Below are 16,201 nucleotides of genomic sequence, written 5' to 3'. Positions count from 1 at the left end.
TTTTTAAGATTCTATTTGCTTATTCACAAGAAACACACACAAACACACACACACACACACACAGATACTCAGTATTTTTTATGAGTATTGCAGTTTATATTCTTTCATCTCTGATCAATTTCTTCGATGTTCGAAATGATTCAATAAGCATTCAGCTATTCCAGGGATGTGACAAGCCCTGAGTCCCCCTAATCCTCTGACATCTTAACTCCTTCTTCCCATTTTTTTTTATACTAAAGATGGTGTGGTGAATTCTTTCTGATTTATATGTTGGTGGTCCACCTTGAACTCTGGTATTTTGTTTCAGACTGTCCTAAACTTCTTTCACCCCTGACTCTCATTCTGGATCCTATGGAATTATTTTTGTTTGTACAAGCCTATTCAATATTGTACAATCATTATATTATGTTGCAAGACTTACATGCTGACCTATGGGGTTCATACACCTAAGGTCATCCATCAAGTGACATAAAGAGCAATGCACCTCCTAGCAGTGAGATGGGGCTTCTAGGAGGGCAGGTAGTTTTCCCACAGACTAGAATTTCAGGCATATTATAGGCAAGACTCCATGTCTTTGTGAAGTGGACACAGGCACCTTTTGGTTGGTGGGCTCTTCTGGCAGTTTTCCTGATGCATATGATCCATTCAAAGTTGGAATGTGTTAGATTTGGAGACAGAACAGAAGTCGTGTGCACAGCCACAGGGTCAGGGGGACTGATCTGAGAAAACCAAATTTAAGGTTGATTAGAGGCACAGATTGAAATTGAGTTGAAACTGAATTTTCCTGACACATTTGGTTTTTTTCCTTTTATTTTATTATTTTTTAATAAATTTATTTTTTATTGGTGTTCAATTTGGCAACATACAGAAAAACACCCAGTGCTCATCCTGTCAAGTGCCCCTTCAGTGCCCACCACCCAGTCACCACCACCACCACCCTCCTCCCGTTCCACCACCCTTACTTCTTTTTCTCAGAGATAGGAGTCTTCCATGTTCTGTCTCTCTGATATTTCCTACCCATTTATTCTCCCTTCCCCTCTATTCCCTTTCACTATTATTTATATTCCCCAAATGAATGAGACCATATAATGTTTGTCCATCTCTGATTGACTTATTTCACTCAGCATAATACCCTCCAGTTCTATCCACATTGAATCAAATGGTGGGTATTTGTCATTTCTAAGGGCTGAGTAATATTCCATTATATATATAAATCACATCTTCTTTATCCATTCATCTTTCAATGGACACCGAGGCTCCTTCAACAGTTTTCTGCCACATTTATTATCAAAAATACCCAATAAATCTGTCGAAGGGTTCAAGGGTAGATATTTTTCTTCTCTTAGATGGAATAGACTGTTTCAATGTAAAAGGAATTCATCAAAAACTTAGAGTGGGAAGGAAGCATTACACTGTTCATTTAGGAGGGATAAGAAAAATAGACATATAAGCTATACAATGGAAAATGCTCATCCTGACATCAGTTTATTATATCCCAAACTCTGCATGAATGCAGCTCATTCGGCATCAGGTAAGCTTATCAAAGCCATTGCAGAAAATCACAGATTTGACTAAAGTGACACACAGTGACTGAGTTGATAGAGAGTTACAAATCCAAATACATTACCTGAAACACTGAAATTCAGCTATATTCTAAATTTAGCAGAATCATGTGATCCTTGAATCAGCAGGGGTCCACATATCTCAGGAACCCTATCAGTCTGTCCATCAGGTGTTTCAAGAAGGCCAGTAAGTCCTGTGGAGAGGAGCACAGGCCAAGATTCTGACTCACTGAAAAGTGCACAAGGACATATGAACAAGACCTCTAAAATTTAAGGGGTAGGATAAAATCACTCTATGGGGACACTTGACACCTAAAAGCCAAGATTGACATGCTAAAAGCATTACAAAGAACCACGTGGACACAAAGTCTGAAGTCTGGAATATTACTTAATAAAAACATAGTTTCTCAAAGCAGTCATTATGAGCACACTAAGGCAATCACAACAGTTTGAAAGGTAGGGCAAGAGAAGAACAGGTAGGATTCGAGATCCAGAAGTTATCAGGTAACATCCAAAAACATGGTGTAGTGAAAAATGCCACTAAACAATTATAAAAATAAGGGAAGAAAGTTGGAGGAGGTCCTTTCATTGATCCTTCAGGTGTAGATATCAGCTCATTGTGTGTGACCTCTACCATCCCCTTGTTGAAACCTAAGGCCCATGTAATGGGAGGAGGAGGTGGGGCCTTCGGGAGCACTTAAGTCAGCAGATGGATCCCCATGATGGGATCAGGAACCTTATTCACCAGGACTTGGAAATCTACATGCCTCCTGCTCCATGTGAGATGACAGTGAAAGGACATAATAGGACGTGGGTGCTCTCCAGACACCACATCTGCATGCACCTGGACGTCAGATGTCGCAGACTCCAGAACTATGGGAAATGAAGGTCGTTCTTTTGATTTGCCAAATCCATTTAGATGTTACAGCAGCCAGCACAGGCTAAAGTTTTCTCCTTCTTCTTCTTCTTCTTCTTCTTCTTCTTCTTCTTCTTCTTCTTCTTCTTCTTTCTTCTTCTTCTTCTTCTTTCTTCTTCTTCTTCTTCTTCTTCTTCTTCTTCTTCTTCTTCTTCTTCTTCTTCTTTCTTCTTCTTCTTCTTCTTCTTCTTCTTCTTCTTCTTCTTCTTCTTCTTCAATTATTATTATTATTTAATTAAATACAATTTTCCAAAATTTACTATACACCCAGTGCTAATTACATCACGTACCCTCCTTAATGCCCATCACCCAGTTACCCCATCCCCACAATAACCTCCCTTCCAGTGACCCTCAGTTTAATTACCAGAGTTAAGTGACTCTCATGGTTTACATTCCTCTCTAGTATTACCCCGGTCAGTTCCACTCCTTCCCTTTTGGTCTCTTTCAATATTTCTTATACTCCACATATGACTGAGACCATATCATTGCCTATCAGTGATTGGTTTATTTTCTTCAATATAATACCTCAAGTTCCAACCATGTTGACATGAATGTTCCTTCATGTTATACATAATTTCTAGCGACTTAATTATACTTCAATTTATATATAAACCACATCTTCTTTATCCTTTTTCCTGTCAAGGAACACCGTAGTTCCTCCCAGTTTAATTATTGTGAACATCGCTGCTGTGAACATTGGGGTGCAGGTGACACTTCATTTACTATATCTGTGTCTCTGAAACTAATACCCAGTATAACAATGGCTTGTTCATAGGGTGGCTCTATTCTCAGTTTTTGAATAAATTTGATTCCATTTTCTGAGGAGCCTGCACCAGCTTTCATTCCTACCAACAGTGGAAGTGTTCTCCCTTTCTCCACATGCTCTGCAATATTTGTTATTTCCAGCCGTGTTAGTGTATCCATTCTGAGTTGTAGAAGTGTTATCTCCTTGTGATTTTCATTTGTATTACCCTGATAAAAATTCATGTGGATCATTTTGCTTTTTTTTAATAATAAATTATTTTTATTGGTGTTCAATTTGCCAACATACAGAATAACACCCAGTGCTCATGCCGTCAAGTGCCCCCCTCAGTGTCTGCCACCCAGTCACCCCCACCCACCGCCCTCCTCCCCTTCCACCACTCCTAGATCATTTCCCAGAGTTAGGAGTCTTCCATGTTCTGTCTCCCTTTCTGATATTTCCTACTATTTCTTCCCCCTTCCCCTCTATTCCCTTTCACTATTATTTATATTCCCCAAATGAATGAGACCATATAATGTTTGTCCTTCTCCGATTGACTTATTTCACTCAGCATAATACCCTTCAGTTCCATCCATGTCGAAGCAAATGGTGGGTTTACCTCTTGTAGGAATACATATCATATATGTATACCTCTTGTAGGAATACATATCATAAAATTTTCTTAAAATAAATAAAATGAAATTAGAAAAAATAAGTATACAATATACATATAATATAAACATTAAAGAGAAAATTTAAGAACAAAACAATGGTGTGAAGATTAATTACATTAAACAAGTATGGAATTTGGGAAGACAAAAGAGAGAAATGGTCATTCTAAGTAGACAAATATCTGATTCTCTGGGAAAGGAGATGAATGATATATGGAAGAAGCACATAATACAAAATTATAGTACAAATACACCAAGGTCCTATGTGGAGCCTCAGGTGGAAGCTGTCCTCTCCCCAAGGTCACCAGCTGGTTCTGAAGATCAGGTGTACACTGTGCACATGCAGAGACCACAAGCTTGTACTGGACCCATGAGGATCCTCATGGTTAGGATCTGGATTGGAGGACCTCCCACCTGCATGGAACAACTCCTTGATCCTTCAGATGATGATATCAGTTCCCTGGGTGTGACCTCTACCATCTGCATGCTGAAACCTATCGCTTATGTGATGTGAGGCAGAGATGGAGCCTTAGCGGAGCACTTAGGTCAGAAGGTGTGCAGCTTCATGATGGGATCAGGTCCCTTATACACCAGGACTGGGAAAGCTCCCTGCACGCTGGACCAATGTGAGGTGACAGGGAATGGACAGGCTAAGATGTGGGTGGTCGCCAGACACCACATATGCCTACTCTTGGACCTCAGGGTTTCCAGGCTCCAAGTCTATGGGAATGAGTGTCTGTTGTTTGATTCATCAAGTCCATGTAGGATGTTCCAGCAGGGGAACAAGGATAAGGTCATTTATATTGTCTTTATTTAAATGCAAATTGCCAGCATATTGTATAACACACAGTCCTCTTCACATCACATGCCCTCCTTAATGCTGATCTGTTGTGCCCAACATTGCAAATCTGAGAAACCCCCAAGGAGCCGACTCCGATGCACATTCAATAGGGTTTATTAGCAAGTTTGAGCTTGGATCCCAGTATACCCAACACAGTGGAGCAGGCACTCTGACCCCGAAGTGGGTTACAGCTGGGTTTTTTATGGGCTGGTCTAGGGGATTTTCAGAAGGGGTGGAGGAATTTCTCAAGTTCTGTTTACATTCTGATATGGGGCTTTCAAGGGCATGGAGCTCTGTTCTAATTCTAATATAGGGTTTTCTGCCCCTGGCTTGAGCTGTTGTCTTCTGATATTGGATTCCCTGCTGAGGACATTCTGCAGTTTTTTCTGTAAAGTTCAGCTCTTCTTTACAGGGGCCTAAGATGGCTGTACTTGTGATAATGCTAAACTTGAGGTGGAATGGCCTTAATTTTTCTCAGCCTCCACATTTCCCCCTCTCAGAGAAACCTAAGGAAGGATCCAGTCGTGGGTCCCCGTTGGTCTCTGAGTGAGCCAGTGGGAATGGGTAAACCATGATTCAAACCAACCTTGTCGCTGTTCTCGCTCCCATTTACATCTAGCCAAACCTTTTCTGACTTTTGCCACAGATTCCCGGACATTTCCTGAGTGGCCAGTAAAGAAGCAACACTCCTCTTTTGGGGCAGCACATAACACCCCTCCTTGCTTGCAACAGCCTCTCTACACTTAAGATGCTCCCATCTTTTTAAAACTTAAAAGACTTTAAAAACAAGGCTGAATTGGGTGCACATTGTTAAATGGCTAATGGAGATTGGTTGTGGCACGAAGAGGACAGAGCATAAGCAACATTAGTGGGGTAAGTGAGAATGGAGCAGTCTTTGCTTTAAGGGATTGTGGCCTTTCCATTCTGGAACAAAGTCCATGAGAATGGCGTGTGGGTCAGCTGGCCAGATGTGGGTGTAGTGGAACCAGGGAGTAATCCCATCGACCTTGAGAGCATTTGGTGTGGTCACATCACAATGTAGTGTCCCTTCTAATGAGGTTGAAGTGTCTGGTGTTGGTATCTCCTTACCTACACCCAGTCACCTGGCTGGTATCCATGGGGACCCAGAACTCGCCCAGTCTCTTAGAGGGCCCTCAGCTATGGTCACAACTGCCCATGGATTCGTTGTAACATTTGGAGGGAGAAAAGGAGTTGGTGTTTATCAAATTCAGCAAGCACTTCAGGTTTTAAATTGGAGATAATAGGTGGAGGAATACTGAACATGATCTCGTAGGGAGTCAGTCCAATCCTATATGGGAAGTTCCTCACCCTATATAGGACAAAGGGGAGGAGAGTCACCCAGTCCCTGCCAGTCTCCAGGGCTAATTTAGTTAAAGTATCCTTTAATATTCTGTTTATCCTCTCTAGCTGTCCTGAGCTTTGGGGCCTATATGCACAATGTAATTTCCAGTCTGCCCCAAGTGCTAGTGCCACTCCCTGTGTTTCCTGAGAGGATTCCTGGGCTGTTGTCTAATCCAATCTTTTTTTTAATTTTTATTTATTTATGATAGTCACAGAGAGAGAGAGAGAGAGAGAGAGGCCGAGACACAGGCAGAGGGAGAAGCAGGCTCCATGCACCGGGAGCCCGATGTGGGATTCGATCCTGGGTGTCCAGGATCGCACCCTGGGTAAAGGCAGGCGCCAAACCGCTGCGCCACCCAGGGATCCTGTCTGATCCAATCTTAAGAGGAATACCATACCTCAGTAAAATGTCTTCTAACAGTTTCTTGGTCACGGTCTGTATTGTTTCATGTTTAGTAGGAAATGCCTCTGTTCATCCAGAAAAATTATCTACAAACACTAGTAAATACCTGTATCCATATTTTTCAGGTTTTACCTCAGTGAAGTCCACTTCTCAGTAGGCTCCTGGGCGGTCCCCTCAGAGCCGAGTGCCCAGGTTAGATCCATGGGTGGTGGCATTAGTGAACTGGCATGTGTGGCAGCTTGCCACAATCTGTTCCATCTTTGCTCGAGTTTTTACTAGTGATCTTTGCATGTCGTATGAGGTCTTCCATCTTCCTTATTCCCATGTGAGTACTCCAGTGCATTTTTGATAGGAATCGCCATCCTACTTCCTCCTGCAGCCAATGGTCAATGTCAGTCATTGGGGCTGATGGTGTTTGGTGGAGAAGATATTCGACTTCTAAACTCAGGACAAGCCCCTGAATCAGGCACCCTTCTTTTTTTTAGAATTTTTGCCCTTTCAGGATGGAAGTGAATTTGTGCCCCCATCTTGGTGAGCAAATCCTGACCTAACAATGGGTAGGGGCACTCAGGGATGACCATGAAGGAATGGGATACCCAGCCCATGCCGAGATTCACAGTTCTTCGGGTAGCCCATGACTACTGTCTGGTGCCCGTGACCTCTTGCACCCATGAAGTCTTGTTTGCCAATTTCCCTTGGGGTTGTAATAAAACCGAATGCTGTGCACCAGTGTCCACTAAGAATTCAATGGGTTTCCCCTCCAATCTGAGAGTAATCCTGGGCTTGGGGAGAGGTGCCAAACCCCAACTCCCCTAGTCGTCCAGGTCCTCCATCTCCAAGATCTTGGCAGGGGCCTTAGATCTTTTGTTAAGACAGTTTTTTACCCAGTGGCCCTCTTCTTTACAATAATCACATTGGTTTTTGTTCAGCTTAGGGCACTCCTGACGGGGACCAGGGCCATCCTCCTTACATGTCCCTGAAGCCAGCTTCTTGAAGTGCCTCAGTCTTTCCCGTGGGTCCTCCGTGGTTGTGGCCAGCGGATCTTGGCCAGGTTTCGGGTCTGCTTGTCGCTCTTCCAGACTTTCTCTATTATTATACACTCTTTCTGCTACTATTACTAAGTCCTGCAAGTTCTTCTCTCCTAGTCTCTCCACTCTTTGCAATTTCTTTTTAATATCCAGAGTGGCCTGGTTAACAAAAGCCATGATAATTGCAGCCTTTGTTTCTGGGGCTTCTGGGTTCATAGGGGTGTACTGCCTAAAAGCCTCCATGATTCTATCTAATAAGGCTGCTGGACTCTCATCCTTACCCTCTCCCACATCACATACCATGGCCAGATTGGTAGGCTTGCAAGCGGAAGCCTGGATATGTGCCATTAGAGTTTGGCGGCAGACCCGGGGTCTCTCCTTACCATTCAGCCAAGTTGTAGTCCCAGGTGGGGCGGGATAAACAGAAGGCAGCATTTATGAGGTCTGGGTTTTGAGTCGGCTGTCTGTCCTCTCCCAGGACAGACTTCCAGGCTTCCACCTGAATTCTTTCTCTCTCTTCGGTGGTGAAGAGAACCTGCAGGAGCTGTTGGCAGTCATCCCAATTAGGCTGGTGGATAAAGAGATCAGTATCTAAAAGCCCTATTATTTCCCACACGTTTCTTCTCCCTTCCCTTGTATTCCCTTTCACTATTATTTATATTCCCCAAATGAATGAGAACATACATAGGAAATATCAGAAAGGGAGACAGAACATAAAGACTTGAAACTCTGGGAAACCAACTAGGGGTGGTGGAAGAGGAGGAGGGCGGGGGGTGGGGGTGAGTGAGTGACGGGCACTGACAGGGACACTTGATGGGATGAACACTGGGTGTTATTCTGTATGTTGATAAATTGAACACCAATAAAAATTATTTTATTAAAAAAATAAAAAAATAGAAGCCTGATTGGATCTCTCAAATTAACAAAATATTTTTTTAATTTAAAAATTGAAATAAAAAGATCTCTCGAATTATCAGAGAACTATGCAATTTGGATTTTCCAATTATATAAATCACCGGTGGAGAACGGCCAATATAGCATTAAATATATTGCCAGTCTCATTAGGGGCCCCATGGCGCAGAGAGGAAGGGCTATGGAGTTGGCCAGCCCCGCATTTGCAGGTGGTCCTTCCGTGTGTCTCTGCTGCTGACCCGCACACAGGGACTCCCTCGTCAGGGAGGGGTGGTGACCCTTCTGCATCCCCCAGCGCCTCCAAAGGAGGGGGGGAATGGGGAGTGGGTGCCAAAAGGGCAGCGGGAGAATCAGGTCCTCCGGGGAGGAATCCTGAAAGACCAGATTAAGGGGCGCTTGGGCCGTACAGTCGGTCTCCTTCTCAGCTTTCCACAGGGCTAGAATCTCGGTAGGTTCTGCTTTGGGGGGTAAAAATGGTTTTAGCCAAGGAGGGGGATTCTCGATCATGTCCTGCCAGGCCAGGATGGAGGGCACCTGGTCAGCGTGGCCATCCAGTTTGTCCCTGAAGATCACGGCCTTAACCTGAATGATAATAGGTAGGTGAAAAGTTCCTTCTTGGGGGGCCATCCCACGTCAAAGTTTGGCCATTCTGAAATGCAGTAAGTTTGAAATCCCCCTCTCCTTATGTAAACAGTTATGACAGTTAACAAAGACACAGTGACACAGACAAATGCACAAACAGTTAATAAGGACATAGTAACACAGACAAACTTTCCAGTGTGGCTACAGAGACAAAACAGAAAGTAATCCGAAGGCTTGGCATCCGGCCCTCCTTACAGATGAGGACATCCATCCTCCTTATAAATGAGGATTCCCATCCTCCTTACAGCTGAGGACTTCCATCCTCCTTACAGATGAGGACCCCGTCCTCCTTGCAGATGAGGACCTCTGTCATCCTTACAGATGAGGACCCCCTTCTCCTTACAGATGGGGACCTCCGTCCTCCTTACAGTTAAGGACCTTCATCCTCCTTACAGATGAGAACCCCATCCTCCTTACATGAGGACACTGTCCTCCTTACAGATGAGAACTAACATCCTCCTTAGAGATGAGGACCCTGTCATCTTTACAGATGGGGACCTCCATCCTCCTTACAGATAAGGACCTCTGTCATGCTTACAGATGGGGACCTCTGTCCTCCTTAAAGATGAGGACCTCTGTCCTCCTTACACGAGGACCCCATCCTCCTTACAGATGAAGACCTTGTCCTCCAGGCAGGGGAAAGGGACGTCTCCTCAAGACCACCAGTCAACAGCCTGCCAGTGCATCTGCCTAAGCTGATGTTGACCCAATACAGATTGGAATTCCTACAGGTAAAAGTACAGTTTAGAGCTCTCAGAGAATATTTGCACAATAGGTGGAAAAAGTTGAGAGCCCTCACCAGGCATGAAACCATCCCAATGGGGTCCTGGGGATTTCTGGATCCTGGACAAACCCCCAAATATTGTGCCCAAGATTGCAAATCCGAGAAACCATCATGGAGCCAACACCATTGCAAGCACCTGAGTGTTTATTAGCAAGCCCGAGCTTGGGTCCAAGTATACCCAAACACAGCTGAGCAGGGACTTGGAACCCAAAGTGGGTTACAGCTGGATTTTATATGGGCTGGTCTTGGGGATTTTCAGAAGGGGTGGGGCAATTTCTCAAGTTTTGTTTACATTCTGAGATGTGGCTTTCAGGGGCATGGAGCTTTCTTCTCATTCTAATATGGGGCTTTCTGTCACTGGCTTGGGCTGTAGTCTTTCTGGTATAGGATTCTCTCCCTGGGCAATTCTGAGCTCTGTTGTCTTTCTGATATGGGATTCCCTGCCAAGGACATTCTGCAGTTTTTTTCTCTAAAGTTCATTTCTTATTCACAGGGGCCTAAGATAGCTGTACTTGTGCTAATGCCAAACTTCTGGTGGAATGGCCTTAATTTTTCTTGACCTCCACAATCAATGAGTCGCTCCATCCACCTGCCCACCTCCCTTCCAGAGACCATTACTTTGTTTCCAGAATTAAGTGTCTCTCATGGTTTGTCTTCCTCTCTAATTTTCCCAACTCTGTTCCTCTGCTTTCCCTTATCATCCCTTGCAATATTTCTTATATTCCACATATGAGTGAGAACATATGTTTGCTTTCTTTCTCTCACTGACTTATTTCACTCAGCATAACGTCCTCCAGTTGCATCCATGACAAAGCAATTGGTGGGTATTGATTCTTTCTGATGGAGGAACGACAACAATGGCAACAGCAAGGTCTCCAGCCCTGGAGTCAGCTCCCTGCAGTAGCTAACCCAGTTTCCCAGTCCCCCCCCCACTGGCTTAGATGCTCCCGGGGTAGTGGGGGGCACTGACCTGCAAGCTTGGTGACTCAGGCAGCAGGAGAGTCCTGGCTGTCCCTGGGGCAATGCAGGATCCTGGGTTTTGTCTGATGGGTGCCCTGGGATCCAGGGCCATGCGTTTCTGGAATTGCGTTCCCATGGCCCGAACCTCCCAACGGCCGCAATATACAGACCCCACTGTCCGGAGCCCCTGCCTCCCTGGCTTCTCCCAAATGCCCTGCAGGCTGCACTCCAGCTCTTTACTGGGACCTATCCACAAGTTTTGGTGCGCTTTCCCCCATGGTGCACTTCCTCTCTTAGTGACTCTGGGAAACTGGAGGCTTCACTGCCCCTCCTGCAATTCTGTCCAATTTCCCTGCTAAGCACTTTTCAGTTAAGGAAGAATACAGTGTAGATTTTTTAAAGTTCCCACTTCTCTGGGGTGGGCTTTCCTGTCCCAGAGGTTCTCACCCATCTTGCCACACTTCCTCTTATTTGAGTCCATATGACATGAACTGCTACAGGGTCAAATCCTACAAATCCACTCACAAACCCTTAGAACTAATGAGTGTGTTCAGAGAATCTATAGGATACAGAATCAACATAGAAAATAAATTTATGTTTCAACACACTAACAACAAATTACCTAAAAGACAATTAACATAATAATTCTGTTGACACCAGCATTAAAAATAAAGTATTTAGGATTCAACTTCAGGAAGTATAAAATATTGTACAATAAAAATTACCTACATTAATGGGAGTAAAAGGCTAGGCTGGGAGCATCAAGGCCAGTGCTGGCTGGAAGATATTTGCAAATGACATATCAGATAAAGGGCTAGTTTCCAAGATCTATAAAGAACATCAAAAGAAAACCAAACCTGGGGCATCAGAATGCATGATTTCAAGCTATACACCATAGCTATGATCATTAATACGGTGTGGTCCTGGCACAAAAACAGACACATAGATGAATACAACAGCATAGAGAACCAGGAAATGGACCTCCAAATATATGGTAAAAATCTTCGAGAAAGTAGGAAGGAATATTCCCTGGGAAAATAAAGCAGTCTCAAAAATAATTGACATGAATAAAATTGAACAACCTCTGTAGAATAATTAAACTGGACCATTCTCTTATACCAAACAAAAATATAAAATCAAAGTAATTAAAATGTGAGACAACAGGAAAAAAATGTGAGACAACAATCCGTCTAAATCTCTGTCAGGAGAGGAGAGGGAACAACTTTTTGGAACTTAGCAACAGCAATTTTTTCCAAGGCATATCTAAAAAGCAAGGCCAACAAAGGCAAAAATGATTTTTTTGCATTGGGGCAGGATACAAAATCAATGCCCAGAAGTCAGTGGCATTTCTATACACTAACAATGAGACTGAAGAAAGAGAAATTAAGCAGTCAATCCCATTCATAATTGCACCCAAAATCATAAGATACCCAGGAATAAACCTAACCAAAGAGGTAAAGGTTGTATACCCTAAAAACTAAAGAACACTTCTGAAAGATATTGAGGAAGACACAAAGAGATGGAAAAATAGTCCATGCTCATAGATTGGCAGAATTAATATTGTGAAAATGTCAATGTTACCCAGGGCAATTTACAAGTTTAATGCAATCCCTATCAAAATACCATGGACTTTCTTCAGAGTCTTAGAACAAATTATTTTAAGATATGTGTGGAATCAGAAAAGACCGTGAATAGCCAGAGAATTTTAAAAAAGAAAACCATAGCTGGGGGCATCACAATGCCATATTTCAGGTTTTACTACAAAGCTGTGGTCATCAAGACAGTGTCGTACTGGCCCAAAAAGAGACACATAGATCAATACAACAGAATAGAGAATCCAGAAGTGGACCCTCAACTTTATGGTCAACTAATATTTGACAAAGGAGGAAAGAGTATCCACTGGAAGAAAGACAGTCTCTTCAATAAATGGTGCTGGGAAAATTGGACATCCACATGCATAAGAATGAAACTAGACCACTCTCTTGCACCATACAGAAAGAAAAACTCAAAATAGATGAAAGATCTAAATGTGAGACAAGATTCCATCAAAATCTTAGAGGAGAACACGGGCAACACCCTTTTTGAACTCGGCCACAGTAACTTCTCATAAGATACATCCACAAAGGCAAAAGAAACAAAAGCAAAAATGAACTATTGGGACTTCATCAAGATAAGAAGCTTTTGCACAACAAGAGATACAGTCAACAAAACTAAATACAACCTTCAGAATGGGAGAAGATATTTGCAAATGACGTATCACATTAAGGACTAGTTTCCAAGATCTGTAAAGAACTTATTAACTCAACACCAAAGACACAAACAATCCAATCATGAAATGGGCAAAAGACATGAAGAGAAATCTCACAGAGGAAGACATAGACATGGCCAACATGCATATGAGAAAATGCTCCGCATCCCTTGCCATCAGGAAAATATAAATCAAAACCACAATGAGATATCACATCACACCAGTGAGAATGGGGAAAATCAAAAAGGCAGGAAGCCACAAATTTTGGAGAGGATGCGGAGAAAAGGAAACCCTCTTGCACTGTTGGTGGGAATGTAAAATGGTGCAACCACTCTGGAAAACTGTGTTGAGTTTCCTCAAAGTGTTAACAATAGATTTGCCCTATGACCGAACAATTGCACTGCTGGGTATTTACCTCAAAGATGCAGATGCAGTGAAATTACCGGACACCTGAACCCTGATGTTTGTAGCAGCAATTTCTACAATAGCCAAACTGTGGAAGCAGCCTCGGTGTCTGTTGAAAGATGAATGGATAAAGAAGATGTGGTTTATGTGTACAATGGAATATCACTCAGCAATTAGAAATTACAAATACTCACCATTTGCTTAAACGTGCAAGGAACTGGAGAGTATTATGCTGAATGAAATGAGTCAGTCGGAGAAGGACAAACATTATATGTTCTCATTCATTGGGGGGAATATAAATAATAGTGAAAGGGAATAAAGGGAACGGAGAAGAAATGGGTTGGAAATATCAGAAAGGGAGACAGAACATGAAGACTCCTAACTCTGGGAAACAAAGTAGGGGTGGTGGAAGGGGAGCAGGGTGGGGGTTGAGGGTGAATGGGTGACGGGCACTGAGGGGGGCACTTGACGGGATGAACACTGGGTGTTATTCTGTATGTTGGCAAATTGAACACCAATAAAAAATAAATTTATTATTAAATAAACAATCATATACAATAAAGCTGATTTCTACACACTAACAACAAATTATCTGTATTAAATATAAAAAACAATCTCTTTTACACTGGTATCAAAAATTCATATTTATTATTAAACTTCATTACGGAAGGAAATACTTTTTAGAAAATGACCTATATTAATGACAGAGTTTTAAAAAGGCACAAAGGCAAATATAAATACGTTGATGGATTAGAACATCATAAGTCGACTGTATCAACAAAAAAAAATGTTAGTAAATTGAACACCAATAAAAAATAAATTAAAAAAAAAGAAAGAAAGTGATCTACAGTTGTGAAGTAATATAACTTATAAATAATTGTATATAACTGATTAAGTATAACTTATAAGTATATAACTTATATAGAATTGAAATGAGGTCTGGAGGTGACTATATTATCAGAGGACATACAAAAAGAGCCCTCCCCCTAGTGATTAAACCAGCCCAGCCCCTACCCTGCAGCTGGGAGAGGAGCTCCAGAACCAGGATCCCCAGGTGATCCCCTTCAGGGATCAGGACAGAACAGAGACAACTCACCATGGAGTCTGTGCTCAGCTGGGATTTCCTTGTCGCTATTTTAAAAAGTAATTCATAGAGAAAAAGAGACCTTGAGTCTGTGAGTGGAGGTGAGTGAGAGAAACAGGGGATGTGGGAGTTTATTGACCAGGATGTCTTGTGTCGGCAGGTGTCCAGGGTGAGGAGCAGCTGATGGAGTCTGAGGAAGAGCTGGTGAAGCCTTGGGGGTCCCTGAGAGTCTCCTGTGTGGCCCCTGGATTCACCTTCAGTAGCTATGACATGAGCTGGGTCCATTAGGCTCCAGGAAAGGGCTGCAGTGTGTCGCATATATTAGCTATGATGGAAGTAGCACAGGTTGCACAGACGCTGTAAAGGCCGATTCACCATCTCCAGAGACAATGCCAAGAACACGCTGTATCTTCAGATGAACAGCCTGAGAGCTGAGCACACGGCCGTGTATTACTGTGCATACACAATGAAGGGACCTCAGTGTGAGCCCAGACACAAACATCCGTGTGGAAGGGGATCAGGACCACCAGGGGGTGCACACTCCTCACCACTTCTGTCTTGAAGGCCCAGGAGCAGGTGCAGAGGGAGGTTCTGGGCAGGTCTCCTGTCGGGGTCTGGGCTTCCTCTCCATGGAGTAGTTTCCCCCAGGGAATCTCTCTGAACACTTGATTGTGTGTTTACCTATTCAGCCTCTTTCTTAGAGACTTAGAATTCAACTATAGTGCTTGCAGTTACTTGTACTTAATATTTCGTGACCAGAAGTATTCATCAATTACAAATAACTCCATTCACATCATCTGAACGTTTTCATGAGTCCTGATGACACTCACTGTGGATCACAGGACTCCAAGCTAACATGCTGTCTTGCACCATCACGACATAGAGGAATCTCCAATCAACACAATAGAAAAGAGATGTTCTACAAGAATGTTAAAATGTCTGGGGAGTGAGAGAGATTCCCAGCATGACATGGTAGTGATGTCGACCCAGAGGTCACACACACACACACACACACACACACACACACAATCATGAGAGTATAAGCTTTTATCACCTTCACCTTCATATCCGTTGGGAGCCAGGCAGGCCTCTAATTACATCATAAATGCCTGGATGGTGCCATGGAAGGACACTGGCTCAGGTTGTGTGTTGTGGGTCAGTGGTGGGGACGGGGTCCTGTTCCACGAGGGGCTTGTGTGGAGTCAGTGTCCCAACTGTATCAAAAGAGGGAACTCCTGGGTTATTGTTTCATTTCTTATCCTTTGGGTAGAGCAGAAGAACAGGGATGGAATATCAGGGAGCTATCAGGCAATAAAGAATGGACATGGTGTGAGGAATAAGTTCACTAAACAAGCATCAACCTGGGAAGACAAAAGAAAGACATGGTACTTCTAAGTAGCCAAATGCCTGAGTCACAGGAAAACAAGATGGATAATGCAAGGAAGCAGCATGAAACCTAAAATGATAATACAAATAGGCCAAGATCCTACCAGTTCTCAGATGGAAGTTGTCCTCTCCCCACAGTCACCAGCTGCTTTTGAAGGTCATGTGTACTCCGTATGCTCAGAGACCAGAAACATCTACTGAATCCATGAGGATCCTCAGTTTGAGGAGCTGGATTGGAGGACCTTCGACTTGTAG

General features: G+C 43.2%; 1 pseudogene across 1 annotated transcript in view; it reads left to right on the top strand.

The window, feature by feature from the left end:
• The window catches only part of LOC144319972 (immunoglobulin heavy variable 3-23 pseudogene), a 110,291-nt pseudogene extending 95,443 nt beyond the window's left edge, over positions 1 to 14,848 (top strand). Inside the window, exon 3 of the transcript XR_013385588.1 lies at positions 14,721 to 14,848. The product of XR_013385588.1 is annotated as an immunoglobulin heavy variable 3-23 pseudogene (transcript). The remainder of the gene's footprint in view (positions 1 to 14,720) is intronic.
• Positions 14,849 to 16,201: the final 1,353 nt, after the last annotated feature.

The sequence above is a fragment of the Canis aureus genome, chromosome 9 (genome assembly GCF_053574225.1).
Source record: "Canis aureus isolate CA01 chromosome 9, VMU_Caureus_v.1.0, whole genome shotgun sequence".
Lineage (NCBI taxonomy): Eukaryota > Metazoa > Chordata > Mammalia > Carnivora > Canidae > Canis > Canis aureus.
Note: the sequence above shows the minus strand (reverse complement) of the source record. Positions and strands in the feature narration are given on the sequence as shown.